Source organism: Triturus cristatus, chromosome 1_1, assembly GCF_964204655.1.
Source record: "Triturus cristatus chromosome 1_1, aTriCri1.1, whole genome shotgun sequence".
NCBI lineage: Eukaryota > Metazoa > Chordata > Amphibia > Caudata > Salamandridae > Triturus > Triturus cristatus.
Genome location: NC_140579.1, coordinates 307,842,967 through 307,860,188, shown reverse-complemented (window position 1 = coordinate 307,860,188; position 17,222 = coordinate 307,842,967).

The following is a 17,222-nucleotide window of genomic DNA, read 5'->3' as shown; positions in this document are numbered from 1 at the left end:
CCATGTGTGGCCAATGCTATAGTGTGGCAGGTGTGTGCAGGTGTCCATGGCCAGTATATGTGCGTTGCATCCATCTAATAGTCACACTAATGCGGTCCGACGTGGGTGACAATGCGTACACATTGCACGGGTCATGTCCGAGCCGTGCGTACGCCTTGTCATTGAATGCAATGAGGTCCGACGCGGGTGACAATGCGTATGCATTGCACGGGTCATGTCCTGAGCCGTGCGTACGCATTGTCATTGAATGCAATGAGGTCCCACGCGGGTGACAATGCGTACGCATTGCACGGGTCATGTCCGAGCCGTGCGTACGCATTGTCATTGAATGCAATAATGTCCGACGCGGGTGACAATGCGTACGCATTGCATGGGTCATGTCCGAGCCGTGCATACGCATTGTCATTGAATGCAATGAGGTTCGACGCAGGTGACAATGCGTACGCATTGCACGGGTCATGTCCGAGCCGTGTGTACGCCTTGGCCATTAAATCGTATGGAGATGGGTGCATGTGTACATTCAAAATACGCGTTATACAATCAGTTGAACGAGCCGGGTGCACCCATTGGCTCAGGACTGCCATGGAGACGGATGAGGATTCAAAACTTGTACGAGTTGTGCACTGGAAATTCAGTTGAATGCCTACAACAATGTTGCAATTTCAAGTGTTCCATGAAAGTGAAGATTTGAACGATGCGGAAGGCGTGTACGAGTCGTACTTTTAAATGGATTGGCCAGATTCATAGAATGCAACCGTGTTGGATCTATCACTTTGGACACATGGCACAGAGTCTGCCTCTGCAGCACAGATATAAGGCTGGCTGGACCCCAGGGAGCTCACTTGCCTGCACTACATGCTACTGGACCGCATCCCTGCTACCACTGCTACTGTCTCTGCATCCTCTGGCTCCTGCTATGGCACGTACACTGGAGAGGGCCCCAGCCTTCACTGAGGAGGAGAACCAGGCCCTGCTGGACGGGCTCCTTCCAGAGTACAGAAAGCTCTATGGGACACCAGGGGAGCAGGTGAGTGTGCAGTCCACTGCCTTCCTAATTAAGCATGTTGTCTGACTAGCAGTACTAGCAGTGTGTACAGCAGTGGCAAGCATTATCACTGACTACTTTCATCCCCCAAAGTGTGTAGGGACATGTACTGAATATTTTTCCTGCTTCTAAAGTGCATTTTTGCCAGCTTAAACTATCCATGCATTGTTAACATGTCAGACATGCATGTGAATTTTCATTCCCCAGGGTTGCACTACCTGTGTAATTATTTTCCCTTTGTGATGATGACATGTATATCTAATTGTGTGCTGCAAAAATCTGAGGCATGTGTGTTAATGTACTTTTCACTTTGTCCTCCTCACAGGTTGATGGCCACCAGAAGCAGGAGATCTGGCTGACCATCACCCGGGCTATTCGTTCTGTGGGCGTCTACAAGCGCCGGATCCGCAACTGCCAGAAGAGGTGGCAGGACCTTCGGGGCTGGACCCGGAGGATAGCTAGAGTCCAGCTGAAGCTGTCACCTCCACGCAGGAGGGGCGGACACCGGACCCTGACTCCCCACATGCTCCGGATACTGGCGGTGGTCTTCCCGGACCTGGATACGCAGCTGAAGCCAGACAGCAGCAGGAAGGGGGTAAGTCCATGCCTAATCTGTGTACTATGTCTGACATGCTAATAGCAGTCTTTTGTCCGGGTCACACTTCCACATTACGTAGGTCTTGGAGTCCCCAAATCAGGTCCCTCATCTGTGTGATGCACCCTCCTCATCTGTTCCACAGGTGTGGCCCCTACAGTCTTTGGATTGTGTCACTATGGCACTGTGTCCCTGCAGTCAGCTATGTATCAGGTACTAGTCAGCATCAGTTCCCGTGACTCTGTTGTGTGTGTCATGGGTGGGTCAATTGTTTACACAATGCCTGGGATCTGACATGTGAACTGTGTGGGCCCTTGGGATGTGTACCAATTGCTTGTCTGACTCGCAACATGTTTCTGGGGTATGCAATACAAAACCATGCAGCAGGGTACTCCAATTTTTGGGCATCAGGAGGAGGTATGGCAAGTATGCCACAATTGCTTAGCCACCTGACTACTGTCCGGGGCAAAACACTGTTTCACTTAGTCCCGCCCAGTCCTGCCCCCTCAAGGGCATTCAGAAACACTCTGTAATCCCACTCCTGTGTGTGAAATTGCAGGTTGTGCTTCGTGACATGTGCCCTCAGGTGTGCGCCTCTGTGTCATTAGGGTGTGGCTTGTTGCTACGTACAACTGGGGTGTCCATGATTCCGAGGGTCAGCATGACATCTGCAATGTGACTGTGGGAGACAAGACCTGTGTGACATATAGGTGTGTGAGCATCTGACAGCGCACAATGGTGTATGCAACTCTGTCCCTCATGCAGCTGGGTTATATGCATGGCAGACTGTGATGTGTTGATGTACATGTATTCGTGTTTGCTGAGACTCATATGTCTGATTTTCATGATGTGGAGTCTTCTGGGTCCTTGATATGTTGTTTGCATGGGATGGGCAAGTGCGCCGGTCATCTGCAGAGTCAGATTTGCCCCTGAGCTAGGATTGTGAGTCAGTGCATATTGTTGTTGTCTGGATGCCCTGCCCCTGTGACAGGAGACAGTGTTGACTGACTTACAGGGCATCCCAGTGCCATGGCATTGAACTTGCTATGAGTGAGCCTGCGTTGTGTTCAAGTGTGCACCATGCACCCCATTGTGGCCTTGCCCATCAGGACATGAGTACATCATAGTGTGTGTTGCTGGCATGCATCCCAAGCATGTGAAATGAGTCTCTGCCCATCCCTTCATCCGGACACCTGTGCTGAGTCAGTCGCAAGAGATGTGCTGTGGGTCTAGTGACATACTCCTACATGTTCACTTGCATGTACAACTGATGTGTGGGTGGTGCATGTTGGCACATTGGGGTATTATCATCCAACATGCAACAGACATATGTGTGCAAATCAAGGAGGGATATGTGTGCCATGGTTGATGTTGGAAATGACAATTGTCTTATTTTAAATAGTGTTGGCACTTTGAGCTGTGTTCAGCTGATGATGCCAGGGCTTGCCCTGTGATGTGATGTACTCACTGTGGTGTGTGCAGTAAGTGTAGGTGACTAATGTTGTTCTGTTACTTCCTATTCCTATCCAGATACATCCACGGCCACAGTAGGGGACAGCTCCATGGAACAGGAGGAGCCACAGAGCCTTACAAGGACAGAATGAGAGGAGTCAGGTGGACCCAGTGGCACGGAGGGCAATTTCAGCCACACAGAGGAGTCGTCAGCACCATCCCCCCCCAGCTGAAGGCCTCAGCAGCTCTGAGGATGACTCCCCTGTGGAGGTGGGTGTCAGCAGCCACCAAACCCCAGCTAGTGAGGCTGTCTCCACCACCGCCACCACCACCACCACCACCCCCTCCCATCGGCTCCCATCCCAGAGGTCCCTGTGGGCTCCCGTGTTCTTGAGCATGTCTCCTTTGTGCCAGGCACCACACCCCCTGCCCCTGTGTCCCCTGATGCCCTGAGTGAGGAGTCTGTGGACTTACTTAGACAGATGCATGTCGGGCAGATGTCGATCCTGAAGGTCCTCCATGCACACAGGTCTGTTGACACAACTGGTGTCATTCATGGAGGGCATTTCCTATGGCATGTCTGCCCTACAGAGGACCAACCAGTCCGTGGCCTCCACCCTGACAGCAGCAGTGTCCCTCCTCCAACAGTCCCACACCCCTCCTTCCCCTGCAGCATCCACAATTCCTAGCACACTACCTGTCCAAAGCACAGAAACCCCCAAACCAAGGGCTAGACGTGCACACAAGCAAGCGCAGGGGACTGATTCCACACTCACAGGGGCTGGTTTGCTGACACACACACACAGTCATCCACAACCACTCCACAGTCCTCCGAGACCTCTCCCTCCCAGCCCCCTTCCCTTGCCTCACCTGCAACCCCATCCACCCAGAAGCTCTTCCTCTGTGACCTTGGCCTCTTCCCCACCGATCCAGCAGATCCTGATTTCAAGGGGAAGAAGAAGTCCCCACATACAGAAGGGAGTGCCCCTCACACCCGGACACCCTCCCCCAGGCGCACTCAGACCGAGATGCCCACCCGCAAGTCCCCCCGGCGCAAGAAGAGCAAGACCCCCCCGCCAGCACACAGCTCCAAGGCAAAGTCTCCGTCCTCCATCCCCCAGGCTACCACTCCAGAGGTTCCCCCGCCACTCCCTGCCCCGGGTTCCCCACACACACAGATACACCATCCCCAAAATTCTAAGGCCATCCCCCCTAGCACTTGCTCCTCCACACCTGGTCAGACAGTTGCTGCCACTGATGTGGGGACCGTGTCACCACCCCCTGCCCTGCAGACCTCACCTGTCCCCCATTGCGCTCCCATGGATGTAGGCACTGCTTTGGAGTCCACGCCCACCCCGTCTGACTTGGGCACTGCAGTGGTGAGCCAATCCACTCCATCTGACCTGCCCACTGGAGTTGTACCGGCACCCACCCCATCTGACTTGTGCCACACAGTTGTGACAGCACCCACCACTTCAGTCATCTCCACTGCAGTTGCAAGTGTCTCGCCTGCATCCCCCACCTCTTCACTGCCTCCTTCTGCTGCGCCCTGATCCTGTCCCTGCGGTGCCTGGCCTGTCCCCATTTATGCCCTTCCGAGGGGATGACCCCGGTCCGTAGCAGTGCAGGCAAGCAAGGTGTGACAGTTGTTACTCTAGTTCACTCCTTGGCAATTTGACATGGACTGGTCATTGGCCTTTTGGTTGCACAGACGTTTTGAATTTCATATACTGAATTTGTGACTCTAGTTCACTCCTTGCCCTTTGGACATGGACTGGCCATTGGCCTTTTGTTGGAACAGTCGTTTCACTTTTCATATGCTGAATAAAGATTTTTACTTTGTCCCTGTGAACTTGATTTAGCTGTACATCATGTTGAGGTTGTTCTAGATGCCCTTGCACCTGTAATGCTTGGTTTACAATGTTGCATACTGATGTGTTGATGTGAGGTACTCCTTGTGGTCCATGAGATATGTATCATATTCTGGTGGGTATCCTTGTCATCCTTTGCAGCTACCTGGGTGTGTCTGGATCAACCATTTGTGTACATCTCTCTGTGAGCATTTAATTGCCATGGTCACATCTGTGACTTGCACCCCTGCACATATGATGTGCTTCCCATTGTCCAAATTGTCACTTCCACATACTTTGTGCTCATCACTACTGGCCCTACAGGTGTGGACATCATTGGTATAGGAGCAACTGGGTCCTCTGTGCAACTTGCTGTACATATGTATTGAGTATGTGCAGATGACTTAAGGGAGACTCCCGTACCCATGCTGTTGTGACCAGAGCCTTCATTGTGCGGTAACTGATGGCTGACTGACCAAGTGTTCTGCAGACATGAGTGGGACTTGCGATCAATATGTTTGGCACAGCTGGGCTCCCACAGGAGTTGTGTCCCCTCAAGTTAGTGTGTTGTCCAGTGACATGGTCTGGGCCCATGGTGTGTATTGTATGTGCATGTGTGTGTGTCCACATCCCTGTTCATACACAGACAGTGTTCCTTTGATATGTTCATGTTGTTGATGCTTGCTGAGTGGTACTGGGTTAATCCCACTACTTTTCCAATGGGCTACCAGATGTGTGGGTGCATGACTCACTCCTTTTAATTGGTGTATCATCATTGTGATTTGTCAGTTCTGAGTGTTGATGATGTTGTCAGACACAGATGGGACACAGTGAGGGTTCCTCAAGGCACTTTTGTGTTTGCAATATCATGTAGTTGTCCCTAGGTGGTAGTTTTCAGTGATTGAGACATTTGTATGTGTGTGTGACTGCTCCCACTTGGGATCACAGCAGCGATTCTGGCAGGTGTCAGCATGGGTGCCTTGTGTTCCTCCTTGGCATCTGCATAGTCCTGGGACAGTGGCAGGGATTGTGAAGGTCACATGAGCTTTGAGGTCATGGCCAGGTACCGCATACTGTGCAGTGTGTCTGTCATTCCCCAGGGTTGTAAACAGTCCTTGTGTGATGTGTGTGTGCACCTTAGTTCCTGCCAACATTCCTGTGTTTGCCATGTGCAATGTCACCTGTCCATGTGGGCTTCACAGATACACATTGTTGCAGTTCAGGTGTGTGGTGTTGATAGTGGAATGATGTGAATGTTTGCATGGATGGTCCCTTAGCTCCCGTTTGTCCATGGATGAGGGGCCATGCTGAGTGATTTGTGTTTGTGTATGTGTGATGTACGTTTGTGGCACAGGACACATGTCTGGGTTTCCCAGTTTGTACAACATCTGCCTTTGTCATCACAGTGGAGGTGTCATGCATGCTTGTGTCACACCAAAGTCTTGTCCCTGTGGATTGTGCTGTTGTGAGTCAGTCTCTTGCTGTGTTAGTTGGTGTTCATTCCAGCTAGTGTCAAATGTGTCTGTTGTGCTCCCTCTCATCTCCCAACGCCTGATTGCCCACTGAGGGTGTCCCAATGATGGTCTACTTTTGTATGGCACTGTGTCCACATCTGTGTCACTGTGGTTCAGCCCCTCTCATGTGTTGTGTAGATTCCTGTGGATACTGTGACACACACACACACATGTTGTGTCCGATGTGCAGTGTGAGATTGCCTGTTTGTGTTTGTGCATCTGCACCAGTGCATTGGTATTGCTGTTGTGGGCCTTTGTCTGGATGCTGTTTCTGTGATTTTGCATGCTGTCCCTATGAGTCATTTCACATCATTGTGCACATTCATCCTGGTTGTTGGGTGCCATTGCTGGCATGGAATGTGAGTTAGTGAGCTGACACCTACAGTCTACACATGTTGTGTTGGTTGGTGTGTCTATTTTCGAGATGTGTGCATGCTTGATGATGGTCACTTCTGCTGTTGTGTCATTGTACGCAGTGTGCATTGTCAGCCACCATGTGTGGTGCTTGTCTGCCCATGGCCGAGAGTGTTATGTTTTCACAGCACTGTTTGCCTCAACACATCTCTGTGTGTATGGGACACAACCACTATTTTCCCCCAGAAGTGTTTGATGTGTTGGGAGCAGCGATCATACATGCTGTTAGTTATTTGCAGCTTTGACCATGATGACACGTACCTTTTTGTCACTGTGTTGAGGGGGGTTTGGTCCCCATCACCACAATGCTCCACATCTGCTGCATTTTGTGAGCCCCCACTTGACTTCTGTTCTATACAGTGAGGGGGTGTTCTTTTTACATTGCCACAGTGCTATGGTGATGCTTGCCTTATGTATGTCACACTCATGTGTTGGTCACACAAGTGCTGTTACTTACATTGTATGCTCATAGCCATATTCACTGTTGTGGGCATTTGTCACAGACTACACACTGTTGTCATGATGTCGTGGGGGATGTATTTTGCGGATATACCTGGTGTTTGCGTATGCTGGATGTGTTGCGCATCACCCATCCTATGGCTGGGGGTGGCTGGGGTGATGGGCAACAGGTCCCCTAAGGCTAGGGGTGGCAGGGGTGATGGGAAACATAAGCCCTGTGAGTGGGGGTGGCAGGGGTGATGGGCAACATACACCCTGTGAGTGGTGGTGGCAGGCGTGATGGGCAACAGGTCCCCTGTGAGTGGGGGTGGCAGGGGCGATGGGAAACATAAGCCCTGTGAGTTGGGGTGGCAGGGGTGATGGTAAATATAAGCCCTGTGAGTGGGGGTGGCAGGGGTGATGGGCAACATAAGCCCTGTGAGTAGGGGTGGCAGGGGTGATGGGAAACATAAGCCCTGTGCGTGGGGGTGGCAGGGGTGATGGGCAACATAAGCCCTGTGAGTGGGGGTGGCAGGGGTGAAGGGAAACATAAGCCCTGTGAGTGGGGGTGGCAGGGGTGATGGGCAACATAAGCCCTGTGAGTGGGGATGGCAGGGGTGATGGGCAACAGGTCCCCTATGGCTCGGGTGGCAGGGGTGATGGGCAACTGGTCCCCTATGAGTGGTGGTGGCAGGGGTGATGTGCAACATAAGCCCTGTGAGTGGGGGTGGCAGGGGTGATGAGCAACATAAGCCCTGTGAGTGGGGGTGGCAGGGGTGATGGGAAACACAAGCCCTGTGAGTGGGTGTGGCAGGGGTGATGGGCAACATAAGCCCTGTGAGTGGGCGTGGCAGGGGTGATGGGAAACATAAGCCCTGTGAGTGGGGGTGGCAGGGGTGATGGGAAACATAAGCCCTGTGAGTGGGGGTGGCAGGGGTGATGGGAAACATAAGCCCTGTGAGTGGGGGTGGCAGTGGTGATGGGCAACATGCCCCCTATGGGTGGGAGTGTTAGTGGTGCTGGCCATGCAACCCCTATGGTGGGCTGTTGTTAGTGGCCAGGATATGTATCCCCTGTGTGTGTGTGCCATTTTGCGGGTACATGTCGTTTGTTTATGTGGTAGGTGTCTGACTTACCGTCTGCGCCGTCGGCGTCGGTCCCTGATCCGGTCATAGATGTAGAGTACTGGTATGACCTGCGCGATGGGATTCATGATGTGTTTGTGTCGTACACGCTGCTTGTTGCTCCGTCTCGTACCCACTGCAAGCTGTTCCATCTCGTAGCCGTGGATTGAGTTGTGGCGCGAATTGTAGCTGATATGCTTGTTTTCCGGATGCTGTGACGTGCCATACGTGACGACCCGTCCGGCGTGTAGGAAGTACGCATCGTACTTGTCATGCCGGAAACTGCTATGGATACTGCTTCCGGGCGACACGGTTCCTCTTTGGGAGTTTACGGCTCGGACGGAGAATGGGTCTTAATTCACAGCCTACGTGTCGGTCGTGTTTTTGGCAGTTATGCGCATCGTACTTCCTATACAGGACGGACCGGCTCCGGGTACGTGTCGGTCACAGGGTAAGGCTATGGTCAGCTGTCCGACCGGCCTTCGGAATCGGCCCCTTAAAAGTAGTTCAACAAAAAGATGAAAGGAAGCAGTGATTTGTTAACTAGAGCAGCACAGGTAGTAGCACATGTTAAGGGGTAGCCACTATACCTCCTTTTCTACTGAGAGAGAAGGTGGTTTACAGGAGTTCTGACCAGAAATTTCGAATGAAACAGATGTTACCAGCCATAGAAACAAAACTGAGAGAATAGCAAAGAGCTTTTACAGGCATGTTAATAGGTTGTAGTATATAAAAGTATATTTAGAAAAAAAAATTATGAGTGTATGTAAGGTGAAAGAAAATGTGTCGCTTTTAGACCTGAATACTAGAAGGGAAAATAGAAGGCTGCTTAGATGAGAATATTAACTAAAAATACAGTAAGCAGGAACAGAGAAAGCGGGATTGCTATACTGAATGTGTATTCCTTTTATTATGCTATTATGAATTAATGCATTTGAAATTAGAGGTTGGTGTTTGCTTTTAGTATGTAATTTAAAAGTATGTTATTTGCACATGCTCACACAGTCAGGGAGGCACTTACAGACTCAGTTACACTCTCACAAAAGTGATTATGCACCCTTCACTCGTATAGCCAGACAGTGACTGCCACACTCTCTCACAAACTCAAAAGACCATTCACACACCCATTTACTCATGTGTACGTCCACGTTTGAGTACTAGATCGCCCTTAGAGCCTGCGGGGACATCCATCCGCAAAATGCAACCTGCACCACAAGAAGAGATTAAAGACGACTACTTAGGCACTCTTGAAATTGGAGAATCCTGATTGTAGATTGTAGATGACCTCAGAACATGGGCCCCAAAGGGTGGTGGGTTTCAAAAAGAGGAAGAGAAGTGGAGAAATTAGTGGGAAAGTCTCCAGAGGAGAGAGGGGATCCCCCAGAGAGAGACTTCTCTAATGGATACGGTGCAGGAAGAACTGTCTCCTACTATACTATAATGCTCTTATATTTCTTCAGATCTACACCCAGAGACTTACCAATAGAGACACTGACACAGCCAGGCATACAGCAATGCAGACACCGACATAGTCATCCAAACACTAATGCATCCAATAACACACCCAGCCACACACTGATGCAGACACTGATACATCCAGGATCTTACCAATGCAGACACTGACACACCCAGGCATACAGCAATGCAGACAAAGACATACCCATCCAAACATTAATGCATCTAATAAGACACCAGGACATACAGTGATGTATGCACTGACACACCCAGGCATACAACAAAGCAGACTTTGATATACCCAAGCATACACCAATATAGGCACTGGCACACCTAACCTAACTCTAATGCATCCAGTAACACACCCAGACACACATTGGCACATACAGTGACACACCCAAGGTGATATTAATGCATACACCTGTCTCACATGTGCATACATTAAGGAAGACACTGACATGGCCAAGCATACACCAAAGCAGGCACTGACACACCCAGCCAAACACTAATGCATCCAATAACACAACCAGGTATACACTCATGGCACTGACATACCCACTCTTACACCGATACAATATTTAACACAGAGTTAGCTCTTCGGTTGGGTAGATGATCATTATAACAAGAACAGTTTTTTTTCTAGAAGGGGTTTTTTCACGAATTTAAAAGAAATGTCTTCTTTTTTTAACAAAAGGTGAACAGAGTAGTAGAAAGGGTTCAAATGGGGAAACGCAAAGTTGCAACTGGCAACAGTGGTACTTCTTCACTGTATCCAAGAAGGCACCCACAGAAAACATTTTTACAGCGATAAGCTGGCATTTTGTGCAGTGAAAAACCATGTCACTCAATTCCTCACAGGCAGCTGGTATTGTAATAAATGAAGCTGATGATGATTCACCCAAGGCTGCTGTAGAGGTAAACTGTCCTGCTGCACCTGCTTTCTCTCACATAATCTGAGTGTAGACCTTTTCATTAATTGTTTTTAGGTGCTTCCACATAGAACTTTCCCCATGTGAATACTTATTTGCACTGCCTCTGGATAACAACGTGATACTAACATTACACTGCACATTTGTTTTGCTGTTACCTTCTTTCCCCAGAAGATATAGTTAAGTGTCTCCACACATCACTTTCTTTTCTGCACGGGGGTGTGTCTTCCTCCTCATCCACAACAGGTTGTAGATGCTCATCATGGACGGAAAATGTAGCTACAAAAGCAAAGCAGCACTGGTTCTCAATCCTTCTTCTAGAGACTTCACTGGCGAAATAACTTCTTTTGAATGTGGTGTTCCATGTGGAAGGGTGGTGTCTTAATGTATCCAATCAAAAGGCAAAGTTTTGTGTGTGTATCCCAGTGATTTTGCGAATCCAGCCAGTAAATTTACTGATTTGCAAAACTGGTAAAATTTGTAACTTTAAAAAAAAAAAAGAATAAAAGGTGGTTTATATAACTTATAAATATGTTCACACTGATGTCATTATTGACAATGGAGGGGTGTACATATGTGCAGTAATCTAGAAAGAATTTCGGCAAACCCTTGATTTCAGAGTCGCAGATTCATTACGATCACTTGATCAGGGGTAAAAACCATAGAGTAGTGATCCATCTATGTTTGCGGACCTGCAAAGGTACTGCAGTACCCCAAATTGAAATGTGTTTAATTACATTAAAAAATCTTCCTTAACTACATAGTCAATTGTTATGTTTTTAAACATATAAAAAGTATATTTGTTATAAAAAAAGAATGTCTACAGTGCCAAAAAAACTAAAATGCAATATACTTAGGGCCCGATTCTGATGAGGTTTTGAAAGCTTCCCGACTGAATCGGTTTGGGAATGGTCTCCGACTGAATCGGATTGGGAGAGTCCAACCAACCGAGTATGATGTATCTGGATGCTTTCAGATACGATTTGGTGAGCCTTTGTTCCGACCGAAAGCATAGGCTCCCATTGAAGGGGTGGCTGGGGATAATTGGTCACCTGTGGCGGGCATACCCTGGTGCCTGCCACACTGTGCATGGCTGGTAAAGGAGACCCATGGGTACTCCCATGGGTCCAATTGGGAGGGCTCCGGGTGCATGGCGGCCCACTATGGGCCCCCAAAGTCTGATTTGGACTGCCGATTCGAGTCGGACAGCATGATTCGGAAAGGCTGTCCAAATCCAGCATTGTACTCGGTCATTCGGAAACACGGCCCATAGAGACATATGATTCTGCTCCATATGGCTTGACCATTCCAAATGCCGTCGGGTTCAGATTGGGATATTCTTAACAACTAACTCACATCGTACTCGTCAGTCAGAAACATTTCCGAGTCCGTCAGAAAGACACGTCCCGATCCGATTTGGAAGGAGAAAATAAAGCCCCACAAAATAACAAAAAAAAACCTAAACATTAGAGGGACATAATGTTTTAGAAATGACATTTGACAAACCTTTGAAATTCACTGAAAATAAAGATTACATGGACACTATAGTTAGAAAATAAACTAAAAAATGACGAACTCACAGAAAAAACCAAAGACTAGAGGAATATTATAGTTAGGCTCACACTTCAATCGTACAAAACCACTGAAATTCAGCAGTTATATTTACCTGAGCTAACTATAACTTATGCCCCCACAATACACTGATTATGCCCTCACATATTACACCACTCATGACAGAGTCAGTGACATCACTGATGACATCTCAAATTACATCACTGATGACATCAAACACTCATATACCTGCTCACACCCTCATACAACCTCTCTTACACCTACACACAGGCCCATAGAAACACTCAAATATATATTGACATACCCATACAACCACTTACACAACTACTCACTCAACCATAGAGCCACTCACACACCCACTCGCTCGCCTATACAGGCACTGACACAGGCACTCACTTACTCGTATAGCTACTAACACAAGAAATCACTAATCCATTCAACAACTTACACAGCCACACCTCATCCATAAAGCTACTCACAAATCCACTTCTTCAACTATACAATCACTCACACAGGCACTCACTCGCCCGTATAACCTCTGAAAACAGCCATACACGCAATGATACAACTACTCATACAGCCACTCACACACCCACACAATTACTTACAAACCCATTCTCAGATCCATACAACCACTTATACACCGCACACTCACCCATACAGAACTCACACAGAAACTGACTCTCCAATACAGCCACTCACACACTAACTTACTTAATTAAACACCGAGTCAAACAGCCATACACTTACCTATACAGCCACTTATACTGACACTCACCCACCCATATAGTTACTCAAATACCCACTCACCCTCTCATAGAGCCACTCACATGCTCACTTATTAAGCCACTCACACAGCTACTCACCACCCATACAGTGTCTCACACACCCACTCAGTCAGCCATGCAGCTACTTACATACCCACTCATGCAACCACTCACACAGCCACTCACTCACCCATAACACTCATGCAGCCACTAACACAGCCACTCACTCACCCATATAGCTACTCACACACACATACACACACGCTCACTAACAATAGTTACTCACACACCCACTAACTCACCCATACCACAACTCACACACCCACTTAATCACCCATACACACACTCACATACCTAGTCACAAACCCATACAACCACTCACACACAAATACAGCGAGTCTCACAGCAGCTCAGATGACATGTTAGAAATAGTATCACTCATTAGTAGTACAGAAAGAATAGCAATTTAACTTATACAGTAGCTTGCTATATATCTTTAAGTGTCAGAAACATTTAAGAAATACTTTCACTCACTGGATGATTTCATTTCAGATGTCATCGTTGAGGTCATCAAGGATCTCATTGACCCTGTCATAAGTGATAAATTATGTGACGTCATAAGCAGTGCATTGCGGGGCGTAAGTTATAGTTGGCTCAGGTTTTATATGAGTGAAGTGTGATATATATCTCAAAGGGGAAGGTGAGTCAGCAACGCAGAGTCAGCTCTCTCTATAAACATAAATCTAGCTCCTGTCGTTTGTTAAAAAAAAAACAAGCACCAAAGCTCTACAGTTGTTTTGAGGGTTTTTTATTGACAGTCTGCCATGACATGTTTCAACTGCCTACCACGGCCTTGTTCATATATCGGGGCACAGTTTTGCGAATTTCGTTAAAGTACACACATGACACAGAATTCCATGAACATACAAAGAATATCCCTTCAGGTTTACAGCTATATATTATATGCCTTAAAATGTAAAAGCAAATGTTGTACTCAGACCTAATGGCACATCAATATAACCTAATCACCAATTATTATCAACATAATCTATAACGGCTTTAACTCTAATAGATTGATAATTCAAATGCAACAATTAAATCATGTTTTCACATTCCATATTTAAACACAGAGATACTTTATTAAGCTATTAGTGAGATAATCATTCACTACTTATGTAATTAACAAATTGCACATACTTTGCTGATACATTCAAATTGAGAGTTCCCATTCTCTTACTTACGAATGAGCCTAGCATTATTAATTTCATAAATGAAAATTCAAAACATCTTGTCCTAGTAAATGTATTAAATCAGCATGATGCCATCAGGCATCATGCTGATTCAAAATCCCCTAAAGTTGAAAGAGATACGAGGAGACATGGGTGTGTCTGTGAGTATGTGTGTGTGTGTGTGTGCGTCTTCTACTGTGTTTAGACGGCCCGTGGTCATGCTGTCAAGCTCCTTTATGTACTTTCACTCTAACCTTCTTGAGTCCTTTTCTCCTTGCCTCCTTTATAGTTTCCGGGTATTGAGTCAATTACAGAATGTGTAAGGTACTTGCCATTGCTGCTGTGCTTTTTCTCAAAGTGATGGACAACCAGATAGTTCTTTTCTTTATTCTTTATTACCATCACAATCTGTCATATTCTCTTATGCAAAACCTACATATAACATTCTACATGGACACATTAAGACATATATCGCAAACTCTGTTTTGTAGTGGAATGCGCAGGGATTTTCATGAAAAGGTTTTGAAATCGTGGGGTGAACTGTTTTTTTATTGCGATACTGACAGGCATTGTTTTTTAAATGTTTTTTAAAGCTTCTCCCCAACTAGCTTTCTTTTCCATATATTTCTGGGCCGCTCCTAATTAGGTAATTTCTTATTGAATTTGTCCTCCCAAAGGAAATCGCAGGTCTATTCAAAACATACTTTCCAACTATGAGAGCGTTGTTTTTGAGGTGTCAGTTCTTGCCAATTATTCAGGTAATGTGCCCCTCTTATTGCTATAGGTCGTAATTAGTCTAAACTGCTGTTAGTCATCTTACTTTTATCGTCCTCTCTTGAGTAACAAAGTGTTTGAAAATAGCCCTCTCTGAAGGTCCACCCCAAGCTTTTTGCCTTCCTCCTCCTCTTTTTCTGACATTGTTTTTGTTGGTTTTAGGACTCTGAGCACATAACCACTGGTAACCAGAACTAATGTGCATGTGCTCGCTCCTTTAAACATGGTATAATTGGTTAAACCTGTTTGGCATATTTAGTTTACTCATACGTCCCTTGTAAAATGATATACGGTATATCCAGGACATGTAATCTAAATGATATTAGTGGGTCTGTAGCACTGGTTGTGCCACCCACACAAGAAGCCTTTCAAACCTGTCTCAGGACTGCCATTGCAAGGCCTATGTGTGCAGTTTACTGCCACTTCGACTTTGCATTTGAATCCTTTGCCAAGCCCTAAACTCCTCTTTTCTTACACATAAGTCATCCCTAAGGTAGGTCATATGAAGGTAGGACATATATCTTTAAGTTTTAAATGTCATGGTAGTGACAAAACATTTGTTTTTCAGTACTATAAGGCATACACCTCTCATAGACTAGCATTGGGAATTCCTTAAAATACCTTTAAGCTGTAATTTCTGATTAACAGGGAGTACTTGCATCTTGTTATTTTTGGAATAGTAATGATAAATCCTCTTTCTGCTAAAGTTGGATTTAACATTACTGTTTTAGAAATGCCACTCTTAGAAAGTGAACATTTCTCTTCTCTTACTGCTCTGTGTACCTTGCAGCCTGTCTTCAATACATGTATGGGATGCATGACAGCTACACTTTATGCATTCCCTCTGGACAGCCATGAACACAGAAAGGTTGGGTGTAGCAAAGAACTCCTCAGCATTCATCTGCATTCTGATAGCTCTTCCTGGGCAGGAAGAGTTAGGGGGGAGCTGACACTTGCACCTGAAAAGGTAGTGCCTGCTGTCCCACTAAAAGGGCTGATTACCCCCACTGATAGTCTGGAGCCAGGGCTGGGATGAAAGGGGACCTATGCACTTCAAGGGTTCGCTTTGAAGTCACCCCCACTTAAAATACACATCTGGGTATAAGCACTGGGGCTCTGACCATACCAAGACAGTACACTGCCCGCCCTGTGAAGAACTCTGTCAGGAGTAAAGTCTGCTGTGCCACAATGATTGCCACTTTGCCTGACTGCTGCTCTGAGGGAACCGCTTTCTTCTTTGCTGCGCTGCCCTCCTGCCTGCTGATCTCTGCCCTACTGAGCATTAGGACTGGACCAATCTCACTTGAACCCAGAATGACTCCAAGGGCTTGCTGGCTGGTCCCTGGTTCTGAAGTCTCAGGGTCAGTAAATACTTCCTGCGATGCTGAGACGACACCTGGACTCTGTCATCTGTGAGTACTGCCTTTCAAAATGGTGCCAATCCAGTCCTGGGCCCTTGAAAGGTGATTTCTGATGTCCAGAACAATCAGAATCAAAGCAGTGATGACTTTGCGCTGATCTGAACAGATGCAGTGTCCTACAACGAGATGCAGTGCCAATCTGAGGACATCCCTGTGTGATTTGACGATGATGCTGGACCCAACTGCTAGTTTCGACAGCGATGCAGTGCCTGCATTGTAAGGGGTTTGTAGACCAGGTGGGACCCAGCTGAAAGGCTCGACAACAATGTATTGACCCAGTCTTCGATGTCAACTCCTGCTCCATCCATGGTACTTTTTCATCAGGGCCTGCATGGGTCCTATAGCAGGCCTCCCCTCCATCGTGATCAACCTGAACTTTCGATTACCCTGGTCCAGCATGACCTCAAGTAACCCCTAAACGCTATTTGACTCTAAGCACTATTTTTTGATTTATTACTTTAAAATTCAGAACTCTTGTTCTATTTATTAGATTTTTGCCATTTTGGTCTTATTTTATTAATAGAATTATTCTTTTTTTTTCTAAATCTGTGTGGAGTATTTTTGTGGTGTTTTCATTGTGTTACTATATGAGTATGTTGCGCAAATACTTTACATGTCACCTCTCTAAAGAAGCCTGTCTGTT